Raw genomic sequence first — 14,044 nt, forward strand, 5'->3', positions numbered from 1 at the left:
GCCGACCTGGAACGCTGAGGTTGCCAGTTCTAAGCCCTGGGCTTGCCCAGTCAAGGCACATATGGGAGTTGATGCTCTTCCTGCTCCTCCCCCCTTCTCTCTTTTTCTCTCTCCCCCTGCCTCTCTCTATCTCCTCTCTAAAAAATGAAATAAAGTCTTAAACAACAACAACAAAAAACTAATAAAATAAAAACAAAACCCTAATACAGGAGGAGAAAAAGAAAAGGTAACTAAATAAATTATGCATAAATATTTTAACATATATAGATAACACATACATTGTATATGTATAAATGATATCTAAACTAAATTAAAAGTCCTTAATTTGGCCCAATAGGAAATCCAAAACTTATACACAGAAATATACATACTAAAAGAAGGCACATAACAAAAAGATGAAAAGGGTGCTGATTGGCTTTTGTGCATCTGCAACTTACCATATTTCTCCACGTATAAGACGAGTCATTTTTTCAAAAAATTTGGGGTCTAAAAACTGGGTGGATCTTATACAGTGGTTGTAGATATTTTACTTGCATTTCCTGCTTTTTCGCGCTTGTTGTCTTTGCGTTCATTGTTTTGTACTTGTTACCGCTATATTATGGTAGGTTATGTTTCGCCACGTTCTGCCTAGAAATGGCTCAGAAAAGATTTTTGTACAGTGCTGAATTCAAATTAAAAGTGATCCAGTTTGCAAAAGTGCATGGAAATCGTGCTGCTGAACGTAAGTTTGGTCCTCCTCCAACTGAGAAATTAATCCGAGACTGGCTACGGGATGAAGGCCATGAGAGGCAAGTCAGCAAAATGGCCTGATTTAGAGAGGGAATTGAAGATATGGATAGAAGAGCAAAGGGCAATTAGAATTCCTGTGTCCACAAAGATGGTTCAGCATGAGGCAAGAAGAATTGCTGATGAAAAAGAAGTTACTGATTTCAAAGCAGGACACAATTGGTGCTTCAGGTTCATGAAACGGAATGGACTATGCATGCGTACATGCACCAGACTTGGCCAAAAGATGCCTGAAAGCTATGAGCAGAAGGTCCTTGAATTTCATCGTTTGTCATTCAGTGTCGGAAGACACATCAGTTTGAGTTGGGACAGATTGCAAATATGGACAAAGTCCTCCTTCAATTTGATGTCCCAAGTAACAAAACTGTTGAGAAGAAGGGGGTGAAAACTGTAACTGTGAAGACAAGTGGATGTGAAAAGAGCCATTATACAGTTGTTCTTGTTGTGCCAACTAAACCAAGCTGCCTCCTATGCTGATTTTCAAATGCAAAACAATGCCAAAAGAAGACATTCCTCAAGGAGTGATTGTCCATGGTCATGACAAGGATTGGATGGATCAGGATGGGATGAAGATCTGGTTTGAGAAAGTATGGAGAAGGAGACCAGGTAGGCTAGGTGGGCTCTTACATAAACCTGCCCTAATGGTGCTTATCAGTTCAGCACATAATAAAAAACACAAAGAAGACACACATAACAGTCTTTGCAGTAGCAGAGCAAAAAACAAAACTTGCTGTCATACCTGGAGGCTTGACATCCCAGCTTCAACCACTTGATGTCAGCATTAAGAAACCCTTCAAAGCTGCCATGAGAGACGAATGGAACCAATGGATGAAGTCTTCTAGGGACAATCTAATACCAGTAGGAAAAGTGAAGAAACCAACTATAGGAGAAATTTGTACCTGGCTGAAAAGATCCTGGGATAATATCAAGATTGAGATTGTTGTCAAGTCATTTAAGAAATGTGGCATTTCAAATGCCATAGATGGAACCAAGGACGAGGCAATATATGAAGACAGTGATTTGTCGTCAGACATGGATGAGGACAAGCTAATGGATGGGAGTTTTGACAGTGATGAGGAATTGTATAAATTTTATGATGAATAAAACTTGAGTTCAATAACTTAATGCAATACATTTTTTTCCAAAATTTAGGCCTCAAAATTAAGGTGCATCTTATACATGAGAGCATCTTATACATGGGGAAATATAGTAGGTTCTAAATTAACTTTAACATTTGCTAAAATGCACCAATTGCCTGACCAGATGGTGGTGCAATGGATGGAGCATCAGCCTGGGACTCAGAGGACCCAGGCTTGAAACCCTGAGGTTACCTGCTTGAACATGGGATCATAGACATGTTTGAGTCACAGGCTCAGCTGGATCCCCCTACCCTCCATCAAGGCACATATGAGAAAGTAATCAATAGGCCCTGGTTGGTTGGCTTAGCGGTAGAGCATTGGTCCAGCATGTGGAAGTCCTGGCTTTGATTCCTGGCCAGGGCAAACAGGAGAAGCGCCCATCTGCTTCTCCACCCTTCTCCCTCTCTTTTCTTTCTATCTCTCTGTTCCCCTCTGGATCCCGGTTGGACACATGCGGGAGTCTGCCTGGGGGGGGGGCTCCCCCCTTCTCACTTCGGAAAAATACTAAAAAAAAAAAAATCAACAAACAACTAAGGTGCCGCAACAAAGAACTGATGTTTCTCATCTCTTGCCCTTCCTGCCTGTCTGTCCCTCTCTCTTGCAAAATAATAAAATAAGATAAAATAAATAAAATAATAAAATAAAATAAATAAATAAAATAAAATGCACCAATTGACAGAACTTTATGGACTTAATTATTACTAGGGTTCAGCAATTATAGTTATACCTGGGGATCCCACTAAATGAAAACATTGTGTCCCTATACTCTTAAGAAAGTAACTACAAAATAGAGAAAAATATAGGAATGCCTCACTGTAACTATAGCGTTGCCTAAATTTCCCATACTTATAATACCCACAGCATAAAACTATCCAATATTGGACAAACACACTCTAACACAATGAATAATAAATAAAATTAAATCTTTGGCACTTATTGGCTTGATATAATGGGACTCCATGGACCCCATTCCCCAGTTAAAAGTTAATATGGTCCAAGGCAAAAAGTTAAAATAGGGTTTTCAAGTATTAAAATTTATTGTCTAAAACCTAATTAATAGAAGGGTGGTTATATCCACTTGACAGTCCCATTTTGCCTGTTCTTTTTTTTTTTTTTTTTTCTGAAGCTGGAAACAGGGAGAGACAGTCAGACAGACTCCCGCATGCACCCAACCGGGATCCACCCGGCACGCCCACCATGGGGCGACGCTCTGCCCACCAGGGGGCGATGCTCTGCCCATCCTGGGCGTCGCCATGTTGCGACCAGAGCCACTCTAGCGCCTGAGGCAGAGGCCACAGAGCCATCCCCAGTGCCCGGGCCATCTTTGCTCCAATGGAGCCTTGGCTGCGGGAGGGGAGGAGAGAGACAGAGAGGAAAGCGTGGCGGAGGGGTGGAGAAGCAAATGGGCGCTTCTCCTGTGTGCCCTGGCCAGGAATCGAACCCGGGTCTTCCACACGCTAGACCGACGCTCTACCGCTGAGCCAACCGGCCAGGGCTTTGCCTGTTCTTAAACCTGGAAAAATCAGAGTGCTATATTAATTAGCTTGGACTGTCAAAACAAAATACCACAGACTGGGTGATTTAAACAACAGATGATTATTTATTTCTCTTAGCTCGTGAGGCTGGAAGTCCAAGATCAAGGTGTTGGCTGATTGACTTTCTAGTCACTCTTCTTCGATGAGTCCTAACATGGCCTTCCCTCTGGCAGCATAGAGAAAGAGGTCTCTCTCCCTCTCTTCCTCTCTTTATAATGCCACTAGTCCTATATAATGAGGGGCCTACCCTTACAACCTCTTTTAACCTTAGTTATCTTCATAAAGGTCTTATCTCCAATACAGTCACATTGGGAGTTGGGACTTTTATACATTTTGGAAGGACACAAACATTCAGCCCATAACAGGAACCCCACGGTGCATTACTACATTAATCCTTTGGTCCCAACCATTAGGGTCCCCATACCCAACATCCAATATTAAAATTACTGACTCATCTCTCAGGTGTGAAGATTCTAAAAGCCTGACCTAACTAACGCTGTAGATCTGCCTATGTGTCCCTCCTGGGTGCTCCCATAATAGCTATCCTTTTATGATTTATGTTGTCATTATTAGTGTACAAGTGTCTCTTTCGATGTCTAACACACTGTGTGCTTCGTTAGGACGTCCTCCAGACTAGCAAAACGTCTGCCACTAAGGAAGGGTCCAAAGTTGAGGCGGAGTAAACAAAAAGACAAAAGGCGGGTTGACAAAAGGAGGGTTTTGGCAGTGTATGGAGCAGCAATTTCAGCCTAGTGTCATCCGTGAGTTCTGAGAGGGTCCTACTAATGCTCTAGGTGGTACCCTTTGAAGTCTGTTAGCGGCTTTATTCGTTTGAGAGATTCTTCATAGCTTGAACGTTGCCTCTATCCTGCGTCCAAATGGACCATTTTGCTATTAAAAATCTGCTTAATTTACCCAGCTTTTGCTTTTCTCTATAGAGTAATTTAACAACGTGTTTTGTTTGGCAGCATTAGTTTTTTGTAAAATGTAAAATTTGGCAGACTTCACACATAAAAGAGAAAGATGGTCAATTGTTCTTAAAAGAAATAAATTAAGGAATTTTAAAAAGCAAAGATCTGGCATCACAGGGCCACAATAACCTGGAACTGCAGCTCGACTTCTCCTTCAGGTACTGCACACGTCCCTGGAGGCATGTGAGTTTGCGACCCCTTTTCCCATTAATGACAATTTACAGAGTGCAGGAGTGCGGGGGGCAGAGGCCCGCGGGCGCAGACTAACTACGAGAACTGGCGAGTCTCGGCGCCCCCTCAAACTCCGGTGTTTTCAATTCCACCGCAGTCCGCGATCCCGCTGCCTGTACGTAAAGCCTACAACAATGGGAAATAAAACAAAAAGAGGTCCAACTGACCCCGGAAGCCCCGAAACCCCGAAAGCCCTGGAAGCCCCAGGATTTAACCGTAGTCACCTGACCTGGCATTTTGAGTTATGATTGGGCTTTGGATACACGTTGTTGCTCAGCGCCGAGTTGTGGCCCCGCCCCGGAAGCCCATGGGAGCGGGAACAGGTGACAAAGCGCCACAGTATTGGTCAGTGTTCTTAGGACGCAGCCAATCGGAACCTGCCAACTTCTGGCGCGAAGTGAGCTGGCGCGCGGCGCACAGGCGGAGACGGCTGCGCGGGGAGTTTGGACCCTGGTTCTGCCTGGAGCCTAAGGAAGAGGTGAGTGAGGCGCGCGGGCTTAAAGCTGGCCCGCCCCGGCCCAGCTCGGCATTCCGGCTCCACTGGAGAGGAAAGCCTGGCCGACTACCCCGTTTCTCGGCCCCACTCGGCCCGCCTAGTCCTGTCGTTTCGCGGGCAGCCCGGGAGACCGCAGAGATGGTTCCCTGAGGGAAACAGGCCCCGGGCTGAGCCGAGCCGGGCAGTCGCCCATTGTATTCTCGTTCGAGTACACCAGTGCCTGTCGTGTACGGTGGTGTCTGCCTCGGGGTAGTCGCCGGCTGGGCCCAGCCTAGGCCGCTCCCGTGTCCCCATTTCCATTCTGCGGGGAAACCAAAATGCTGCTGTGCTCTTTGGCCTCCCAGTCTTGAGCCAGGTGTTTGTTTTTGTTTGTTTGTTTGGTTTTATTTATTTATTTTAACAGAGACAGAGTCAGAGAGAGGGATAGACAGTGACAGACAGACAGGAACAGAGAGAGATGAGAAGCATCAATCATTAGTTTTTCGTTGCGACACCTTAGTTGTTCATTGATTGCTTTTTTTTTTTTTTTCTATTTTTCTGAAGCTGGAAACGGGGAGAGACAGTCAGACAGACTCCCGCATGCGCCGGACCGGGATCCTCCCGGCACGCCCACCAGGGGCGACGCTCTACCCACCAGGGGGCGATGCTCTGTCCCTCCGGGGCGTCGCTCTGCCACGACCAGAGCCACTCTAGCGCCTGGGGCAGAGGCCAAGGAGCCATCCTCAGTGCCCGGGCCATCTTTGCTCCAATGGAACCTTGGCTGTGGGAGGAGAAGAGAGAGACAGAGAGGAAGGAGGGGGCGGGGGTGGAGAAGCAAATGGGCGCTTCTCCTATGTGCCCTGGCTGGGAATCGAACCCGGGTCCCCCGCACGCCAGGCCGACGCTCTACCGCTGAGCCAACTGGCCAGGGCCTGATTGCTTTCTCATATGTGCCTTGACCGTGGGCCTTCAGCAGACCGAGTAACCCCTTGCTCAAGCCAGCGACCTTGGGTCCAAGCTGGTGAGCTTTGCTCAAACCAGGTCAGCCCGCATTCAAGCTGGCGACCTCGGGATCTCGAACCTGGGTCCTTCCGCATCCCAGTCCAGCGCTCTGTTCACTGCGCCACCGCCTGGTCAGGCAAGCCAGGTGTTTTGAGTGTCACTGTGTGCCACGTGCTTGGCACTCCTTATTTTAATAACGATAGCTTCTCCAGACCCCAACAGAGGGTGTGGTCCAGTCGCCCGGGTTCGAATCCCCCTCTGTGACTCGACCGTCGCTTAACTAAGTGCCTCGGTTTTTTCCATCGTGTGGGGGAAATATTTTGTTAGCTGGGCCACACTGCCCGCTGGGAGGAGAATTTCTGGAGAGGTGGCTGATGCCTTCATTGCACTGATGAGGAAACCCAGAGTTAAACTGAGCAAAGACAGGCCCTGGCTGGGTGCTCAGTTGGTTAGAGCGTTGTGACAGTAGCCAAGGTTGTGGGGTTGTAGGTTGGAGTTCTAGTCAGGGCACATCAAGAATAAACCAGTGGCCTGACCAGTGGTGGCATAGTGGATAGAGCATTTACCTGGGACGCTGAAGACCCAGGTTCGAAACCCCGAGGTCACCAGCTTGAGCGCAGGCCCATCTGGCTTAGGCTCAGTGTCACTGGCTTGAGTGTGGCTCCTGGACATGATCCTGTGATTGCTGGCTTGAACTCCCTGCTCCTTTGGTGAAAGCTACAATGAGAATCAATCAATGGACAACTAAAGTGCTGCAACTATGAGTTGATTCTTATTTCTCTATCTCAAAAAACAAAAAACCCCAATGAATGTATAAATAAGTGGAATAGCAAATGTCTCTTCCTCCCCCATTCCTCCTTCTTTCTATCCCTGCCTCCCTCTCTTTCTAAAGTCAGTAAATATAATTAAAAAAAAAATTTCCGTTAGAGGAGGGGAGGCAGAGACAGACTTCTGCATGCCCCCAGACCAGAATACACCTGGCAAACCCACTAGGGGGCGATGCTCTGCCTTTCTGGGGCATTTGTCCATTGCTCAGCAACTGAGCTCTTAGCACCTGAGGTGGAGGCTATGGAGCCATCCTCAGTGCCGCGGTTCAGCTTGCTCCAATTGAGCCTTGGCTGCAGGAGAGGGAGAGAGAGAGAAGCAGATGGGCCCTCTGTGTGCCCTGACTGGGGATTGAACCTGGGACTTCCACACACTGGGTGGATGCTCTACCACTGAATCAACTGAGCAAAGAACATAGTGTTAGATGTGTTATTAAATAACAGTGTGCAGGGAAATTACCCACATCCACTTTGGGATAGTATGATTTATGAGAAGGACAGGAAGGGAACAGGATAAGGGGAATGAGTGGGATTTTAAATATATTTGTGCTGACCTGTGGTGGCGCAGCGGATAACGTGTCGACCTGGAATGTTGAAGTTTCCAGTTTGAAACCCCAACCCCGGACTTGCCTGATCAAGGCACATATGAGAAGCAGCTACTACGAGTTGATGCTTCCTTCTCCTTCCCCACCTTTCCTCTCTCTAAAATCAATAAATAAAATCTTTAAAATATATATAAATATATTTGAAATGTTTTATACTTTAAAAGAGAGAAATAGGGTAGAAGTTAAATTCTTAAATTTGGTTGGTGAGTACATGGTTATTCTATTTTCTGTACTTTCTTTTTTTTTAATTTAAAAATTTTTTTTTATTCATTTTAGAGAGGAGAGGGAGAGACAGAGAGAGACAGAGAGAGAGAGGAGAGACAGAGAGAGAGAAGGGGGGGAGGAGCTGGAAGCATCAACTCCCATATGTGCCTTGACCAGGCAAGCCCAGGGTTTCAAACCGGCAACCTCAGCATTTCCAGGTCGATGCTTTATCCACTGCGCCACCACAGGTCAGGCCTCTGTACTTTCTTTTAAAGATTTTACTTATTTAGAGAGGGGAGGGAGGAGCAGGAAGTATCAACCCCCATATGTGCCATGACCAGGCAAGTCCAAGGTTTCAAACCCACGACCTCAGCATTTCAGGTTGATGCTTTATCCATTGCACCACCATAAGTCAGGCTGTAGTTTTCTGTATATTTGAAATATTGAAAATTAAAAATATAAAACAAATATATATATATTAAATGTATTGTTAATATTATATACTTATTTTAGTACATATGTATTTTTTTTTCTTGATTATAGAGAAAGGAAGAGAGACAGACAGGAACGTTGTTTTATCCCTGTATGTTCCTTGACCATGGATTGAATAGGCAACCTCTGTGCTTTGGAGCAATGCTCTAACCAACTGAGTTATCTGGCCAAGCCCTATTCTTTCTTTCTTTATTTTTTTCTTTTTTTTTTTCCAAGTGAGAGGAAGGGAGATAGAGAGACAGACTCCCCATGTGTCCCAACCGGGATCCACCCGGCAACCACTCGGCAACCACTGTCTGGAGCTGATGCTCTGCCCATTTGGGGCCATGCTTGCAACCAAGCTATTTTAGACCTGAGGCAGAAGCTCCATGGAGCGACCATCAGGGCCTGGGGCCATTTGAGCCATGGCTGCTGGAGGGGGAGAAGCGGACAAGCAGATGGGTGCTTCTCCTGTGTGCCCTGACCAGGAATCAAACCTGAAAGATCCACATGCTGGGCCAATGCTCTACCACGGAGCCAACCGGCCAGGGCTCTTTATTTTTTAAAATATATTTCTTTTAAGAGAAGAAAGGCTAGAACAAGAGATCCAAAGTATTTGCAATATACTCTTGGGAGCTAAATGCCAAAAACCCCTGTGGGTCTCCATTGCCTGATACAAATCATTGCACAAGTCTGTTGTACAAATAGTGCATAGACTACCCATCTTTACAACCTCCACCCTGATTGGAAAGTTCTACTTGTTTCAAGCTGTCTTTTATATTTCTAAGTGTAGTAAGTTTAATTGCTATATACTTTTATGCCTGATATTGTTTGCTTCTGTTAAACTAGTTCTCATTCTCATTTCCTTGTGTGCTTGGCTATTTTTGTCTGTTTGATACACACCGTCTTGAAAAATTGTTTGTAGGCATTATGTAAGACCTAAGATAAAAATGTACTCCTCCAGAGATGTTTTTGCATTTGCTTCTGCCAGGTGCCTTGGAGTTAGGATCATTTTAACCTAAATTCATGACTTGAGGTTTGATTATGATGATGCAGGTATAAAAATTGGGTTGAAAAGATTCTTGGGCTTGTGGTTTCAGGGTCTGTCCCACTTAATCCCTCAGTAACAAGTAACTACTTACAGACAGACACCTGGAGATAGAAGTGGGGTTTAATTTTGGAATTTTGGTTTACCTTTCCCCAAATGAAGCAGCCTTTTGGTATGCTAGTTTTATAGGGGAATGAATACTTCCAATGTTGGATGGTCCCCAACTTTGATTCAGAACCTTTTTTCCTCCAGGGCTATCAAAACTGATGTTCCATTTCTCAGGATTAGACGGCTGTCATCAGGAGAGAAGCAACTTTAATGCTCTCCTTACCTTTCTGGGCTCCCACTTTGATTTAGATGTTGGCCTGATAATTTTTTAAGTTTTTTTGTCAGTGATTTAATGTATTTAATAATTACCTATTTTATGCAGCAATAATCTAGAGCAACTGTCAAAAAATCTTTTTTGTAAATGGCCAGATAGCAAATATTTTAGGCTTTGCGGACCAAACATTCTCATGTTTCATAACTATTCAACTATGGTGCTCAAGCCGCTGTGGGCAGTATGTGAACAAATGGGCATGGTTGTGTTTCAGTAAAACTTTTTAAACTTCCTTTTTTTTTTTAAGTTAAGTGAGAGCAGGGGAGGCAGAGAGACAGACTCCCACATGTCCCAGACTGGGATTTTGGCAAGCCCCCTGTGGGGCAATGCTCTGTTGCTTAGCAACCTAGCTATTTTTAGCACCTGAGTTAGAGGCCATGGAGCCATCCTCACCACCAGGGGCTGGAGCCAATCAAGCCATAGCGCTACAGTGGGGGAGAAGCAGATGCTTTCTTGTGCCCCTTCCCAGTTAATACACCCCAGATAAACCACTATCTGACTTGAGCACCACAGATTAGTTTTGCCTGTTCTTGAACTTCTTGATCTGCACATATGGAATCATACAGTAAGTATTTTCAATGTATTTTTTGAAAAAGCATCTGATAACACTCAAACCATTTCATATTTTTCAATGTGTGTGAGAGAGAGGGTGTGTGTGTGTGTGTGTGGGGGAACAGATGTGAAGAAGCAGATGTCACTTCTCCTGTGTGCCCTGTGCAGAAAAATCAAACATTCAAACCCAGGAGGACATCCAGATGCTGGACTGATGCTCTGCCACTGAGCCAGCTGGCCATGGCCTGGCAATTATAATATTTCTAATGCTAGTTCCCACTACAGTGTTATTTAGTATTCTTGTGCTTTTGTCAAATAAATTTTAGAAGTTTTTTGTTTGTTTTTTTTTAGTTGTGGCATTTTAGTTGTGAATTGATTGCTTCCCATAGATGACCTCTTACTCAAACCAGTGACTTTGGGCTCTTGTGTGATCAACGACCATGGGGTCATGTCTATGATCCCACACTCAAGCCAGCAACATGTGCTCAAGCTGGTGAGCTCGCGCTCAAGCTGAATTGGCCCATGCTCAAGCTGGAGACCTTATAGCTTTGAACCTGGGTCCTCGGTGTCCAGGCCAATGCTCTATTCATTGCGCTACCACCTAGTCAGGCCAATTGGAATTTTGTTAAGTTATAAATTAATAAAGAACTGTTGTCTTCATGATATTTAAACCTTTTATTTAAGAATATGAAATATATCTCCATTCAAGTCTTTTTTCATTTCTCCTAGTAATGTTTAGTCATTTTCATCATATGAAGATGTATGTCTTTGTTAGGTTAATTGATAGTTGTTTAATATTTTTTATTGCTATTGTTAATTGAATGCCTTTTCCTCTTTTTTTTTTTTAAGTGAGAGTAGGGGAGGCAGAGACAGACTTCTGCATGTGCCCCCACTGGGATCTACCTGGCAAGCCCAGTAGGGAGTAATACTCTGCCCATCTGGGACCCTTGCTCCTTTGTAACTAGAGCCATTTTAGCACCTGAGGCGGAGGCCATGGAGCCATCCTCAGTTCCTGGGCCAACTCGCTCCAATGGAGCCCTGGTTGCAGGAAGGGAGGAGAAGAGAGAGAGATAGAGAAGCGAGAGAGTGAGGGGTAGAGAAGTAAGTAGTCACTTCTGTGTGCCCTGGCTGGGAATCAAACCCAGGACTTCCACAGGCTGGGCTGATGCTCTACCACTGAGCAATCGGCCATGGCCAATTCAGTGCCTTTTAACAATTTTTTTTTTTTTACAGAGATAGAGAGAGAGTCAGAGATAGGGACAGACAGGAATGGAGAGAGATGAGAAGCATCAATCATCAGTTTTTTGTTGCGACACCTTAGTTGTTCATTGATTGCTTTCTCATATGTGCCTTGACTGTGGGCCTTCAGCAGACTGAGTAACTCCTTGCTCAAGCCAGTGACCTTGGGTCCAAGCTGGTGAGCTTTGTTCAAACCAGATGAGCCTGCGCTCAAGCTGGTGACCTCGGGGTCTCGAACCTGGGTCCTCCACATCTCAGTCCGACGCTCTATCCACTGCACCACCGCCTGGTCAGGCCAATTCAGTGCCTTTTTTTTTTTTTTTTTTTTCATTTTTCCCAAGCTGGAAACGGGGAGAGACAGTCAGACAGACTCCCGCATGTGCCCGACCGGGATCCACCCGGCATGCCCACCAGGGGCGACGCTCTGCCCACCAGGGGGCGATAATCTGCCCATCCTGGGCGTCGCCATGTTGCGACCAGAGCCACTCTAGCGCCTGGGGCAGAGGCCACAGAGCCATCCCCAGCGCCCCGGCCATCTTTGCTCCAATGGAGCCTTGGCTGCGGGAGGGGAAGAGAGAGACAGAGAGGAAAGCGCTGCGGAGGGGTGGAGAAGCAAATGGGCGCTTCTCCTGTGTGCCCTGGCCGGGAATCGAACCCGGGTCCTCCGCACGCTAGGCCGACGCTCTACCGCTGAGCCAACCGGCCAGGGCTTCAGTGCCTTTTAAAAAGTTTATTTTCTAGTTATAACTACCACATGAGAATGCATTGGACTTTTGTGAATTTATATATTTTTAACCACTTTACTGAAGTTTTAATTATGTATTAGTATGACTGGATTGTTTTGGTATGTAATCAAGTTGTCTACATGTTGTGATATGCATGTTTCATTTTTTCTAGTATTTTCCTTTTTGAATATTTTTATACCAGTAAGAATGTTCAATATGGGAGTGAAAATAAGAGAGCAGTCTTATTTTTACCTGTATTTCCTAATGAATTCACCCCATTATATGATATAAGATATTATATTGGGTCTTGATTTTAAGTACTTCTAATTCTGTGTGTGTGTTATAATGTATCTATTACAAGTGGTTTGAGCCTGACCAGGCAGTAGTGCAGTAGATAGAATGTTGGCCTGGGGCACTGAGGACCCAGGTTCAAAACCCCAAGGTCACTGGCTTGAGTGCATGCTTGCTGGCTTGAGTATGGGATCATAGACATGACCCCATGGTTTTTGGCTGGAGCCCCCCTCAAGGCACATATGAGAAAGCAATCAGTGTACAACTAAGGTGCCACAGCTATGAGTTGATGCTTCTCCTGTCTCTGTCCCTATCTGTTCCCCCCCACACACACCCCCTCTCTCTTTCACACATTGAAAAATATGAAATGGTTTGAGTGTTATCAGATGCTTTTTCAAAAAATACATACTGTATGATTCCATATGTGCAGATCAAGAAGTTCAAGAATGGGCAAAACTAATCTGTGGTGCTAAAGTCAGATAGTGGTTTATCTGGGGTGTATTAACTGGGAAGGGGCACAAGAAAGCATACTGAGTTGCTAGAAACATTCTATATATACCTTGATTTGAATGTGAGTTACATAGTTGTAGACATCAGTAAAACTATATTGAGTCCATATACTTAAGATTAGTGTACTTTATTGCTTGTGTTTTTTACCCCACTAGAAATGTGTTTTGAAAATTTATTGAACAGATCATATTGATTTTTATTACTTAAACTGTCAAGATGATATATCATATTAGTGGCTTCACTTAATGTTAAACCAGCTTTACAATTCTGGCACAAGCCATGGTTGATCACTATGAGACATCCTTTCTATATTCTTTAACATTGTTTGTAGTCTTTCATTTAATAAATATTGATTAAGTGCTCAGAGATGCTATCAGTTATAAAATCAATAATGGCCTATATTTGCAGTGTTTACAATCTAGCAGAAGAAATACCAACCAAGTAGTTAATACAAAAGTGAATGTAGCCTGATTAGGCAGTGACACAGTGGATAGAGCATTGGACTGGGATGCGAAGGACCCAGGTTCGAGAGCCCTAGGTTGCCAGCTTGAGTGCGGTTTCATCTGGTTTGAGCAGAGCTCACCAGTTTGGACCCAAAGTCACTGGCTTGAGCAAGGGGTTACTTGGTCTGCTAAGGTCCACGGTCAAGGCACATATGAGAAAGCAATCAATGAACAACTAAGGCGTCGCATGAAAAACTGATGATAGATGCTTCTCATCTCTCTCCATTCCTGTCTGTCTATCCCTATCTATCCCTCTCTCTGACTCTATCTCTGTAAAAAAACAAAAAGTGAATGTAGAATTACAACTATGTTAACTATAATTGAGAGGTATTTATTATTATGAGTTTATTCTTGGAGTATTTTTCTTTATCAAACATTTATATACTGCCTACAATCTACCAGATACCATTCTAAGCGCTTCACAAATTCATATACCAACCATATGAGGTGGGTAGGCATTGTATAAATGAGGAATCTGAGGTATAAAAAGGTTAAATGATATGTCCAAAGGCACTTAGCTCATAAGTGCCAGTGCCAGGATGCAAACCCATGTA

At 44.6% G+C, this 14,044-nt stretch overlaps 1 protein-coding gene across 3 annotated transcripts in view; it reads left to right on the top strand.

Moving 5' to 3' along the window:
* Nucleotides 1-5,053: 5,053 nt before the first annotated feature.
* Nucleotides 5,054-14,044, top strand: part of BLM (BLM RecQ like helicase) — a 125,834-nt gene continuing 116,843 nt past the window's right edge. For all 3 annotated transcript variants that reach the window (XM_066238694.1, XM_066238695.1, XM_066238696.1), the window contains exon 1: nucleotides 5,054-5,140. The gene's annotated coding sequence lies outside the window, so the exon portion shown is untranslated. The remainder of the gene's footprint in view (nucleotides 5,141-14,044) is intronic.

The sequence above is a fragment of the Saccopteryx bilineata genome, chromosome 7, assembly GCF_036850765.1.
Source record: "Saccopteryx bilineata isolate mSacBil1 chromosome 7, mSacBil1_pri_phased_curated, whole genome shotgun sequence".
Taxonomy (NCBI): domain Eukaryota; kingdom Metazoa; phylum Chordata; class Mammalia; order Chiroptera; family Emballonuridae; genus Saccopteryx; species Saccopteryx bilineata.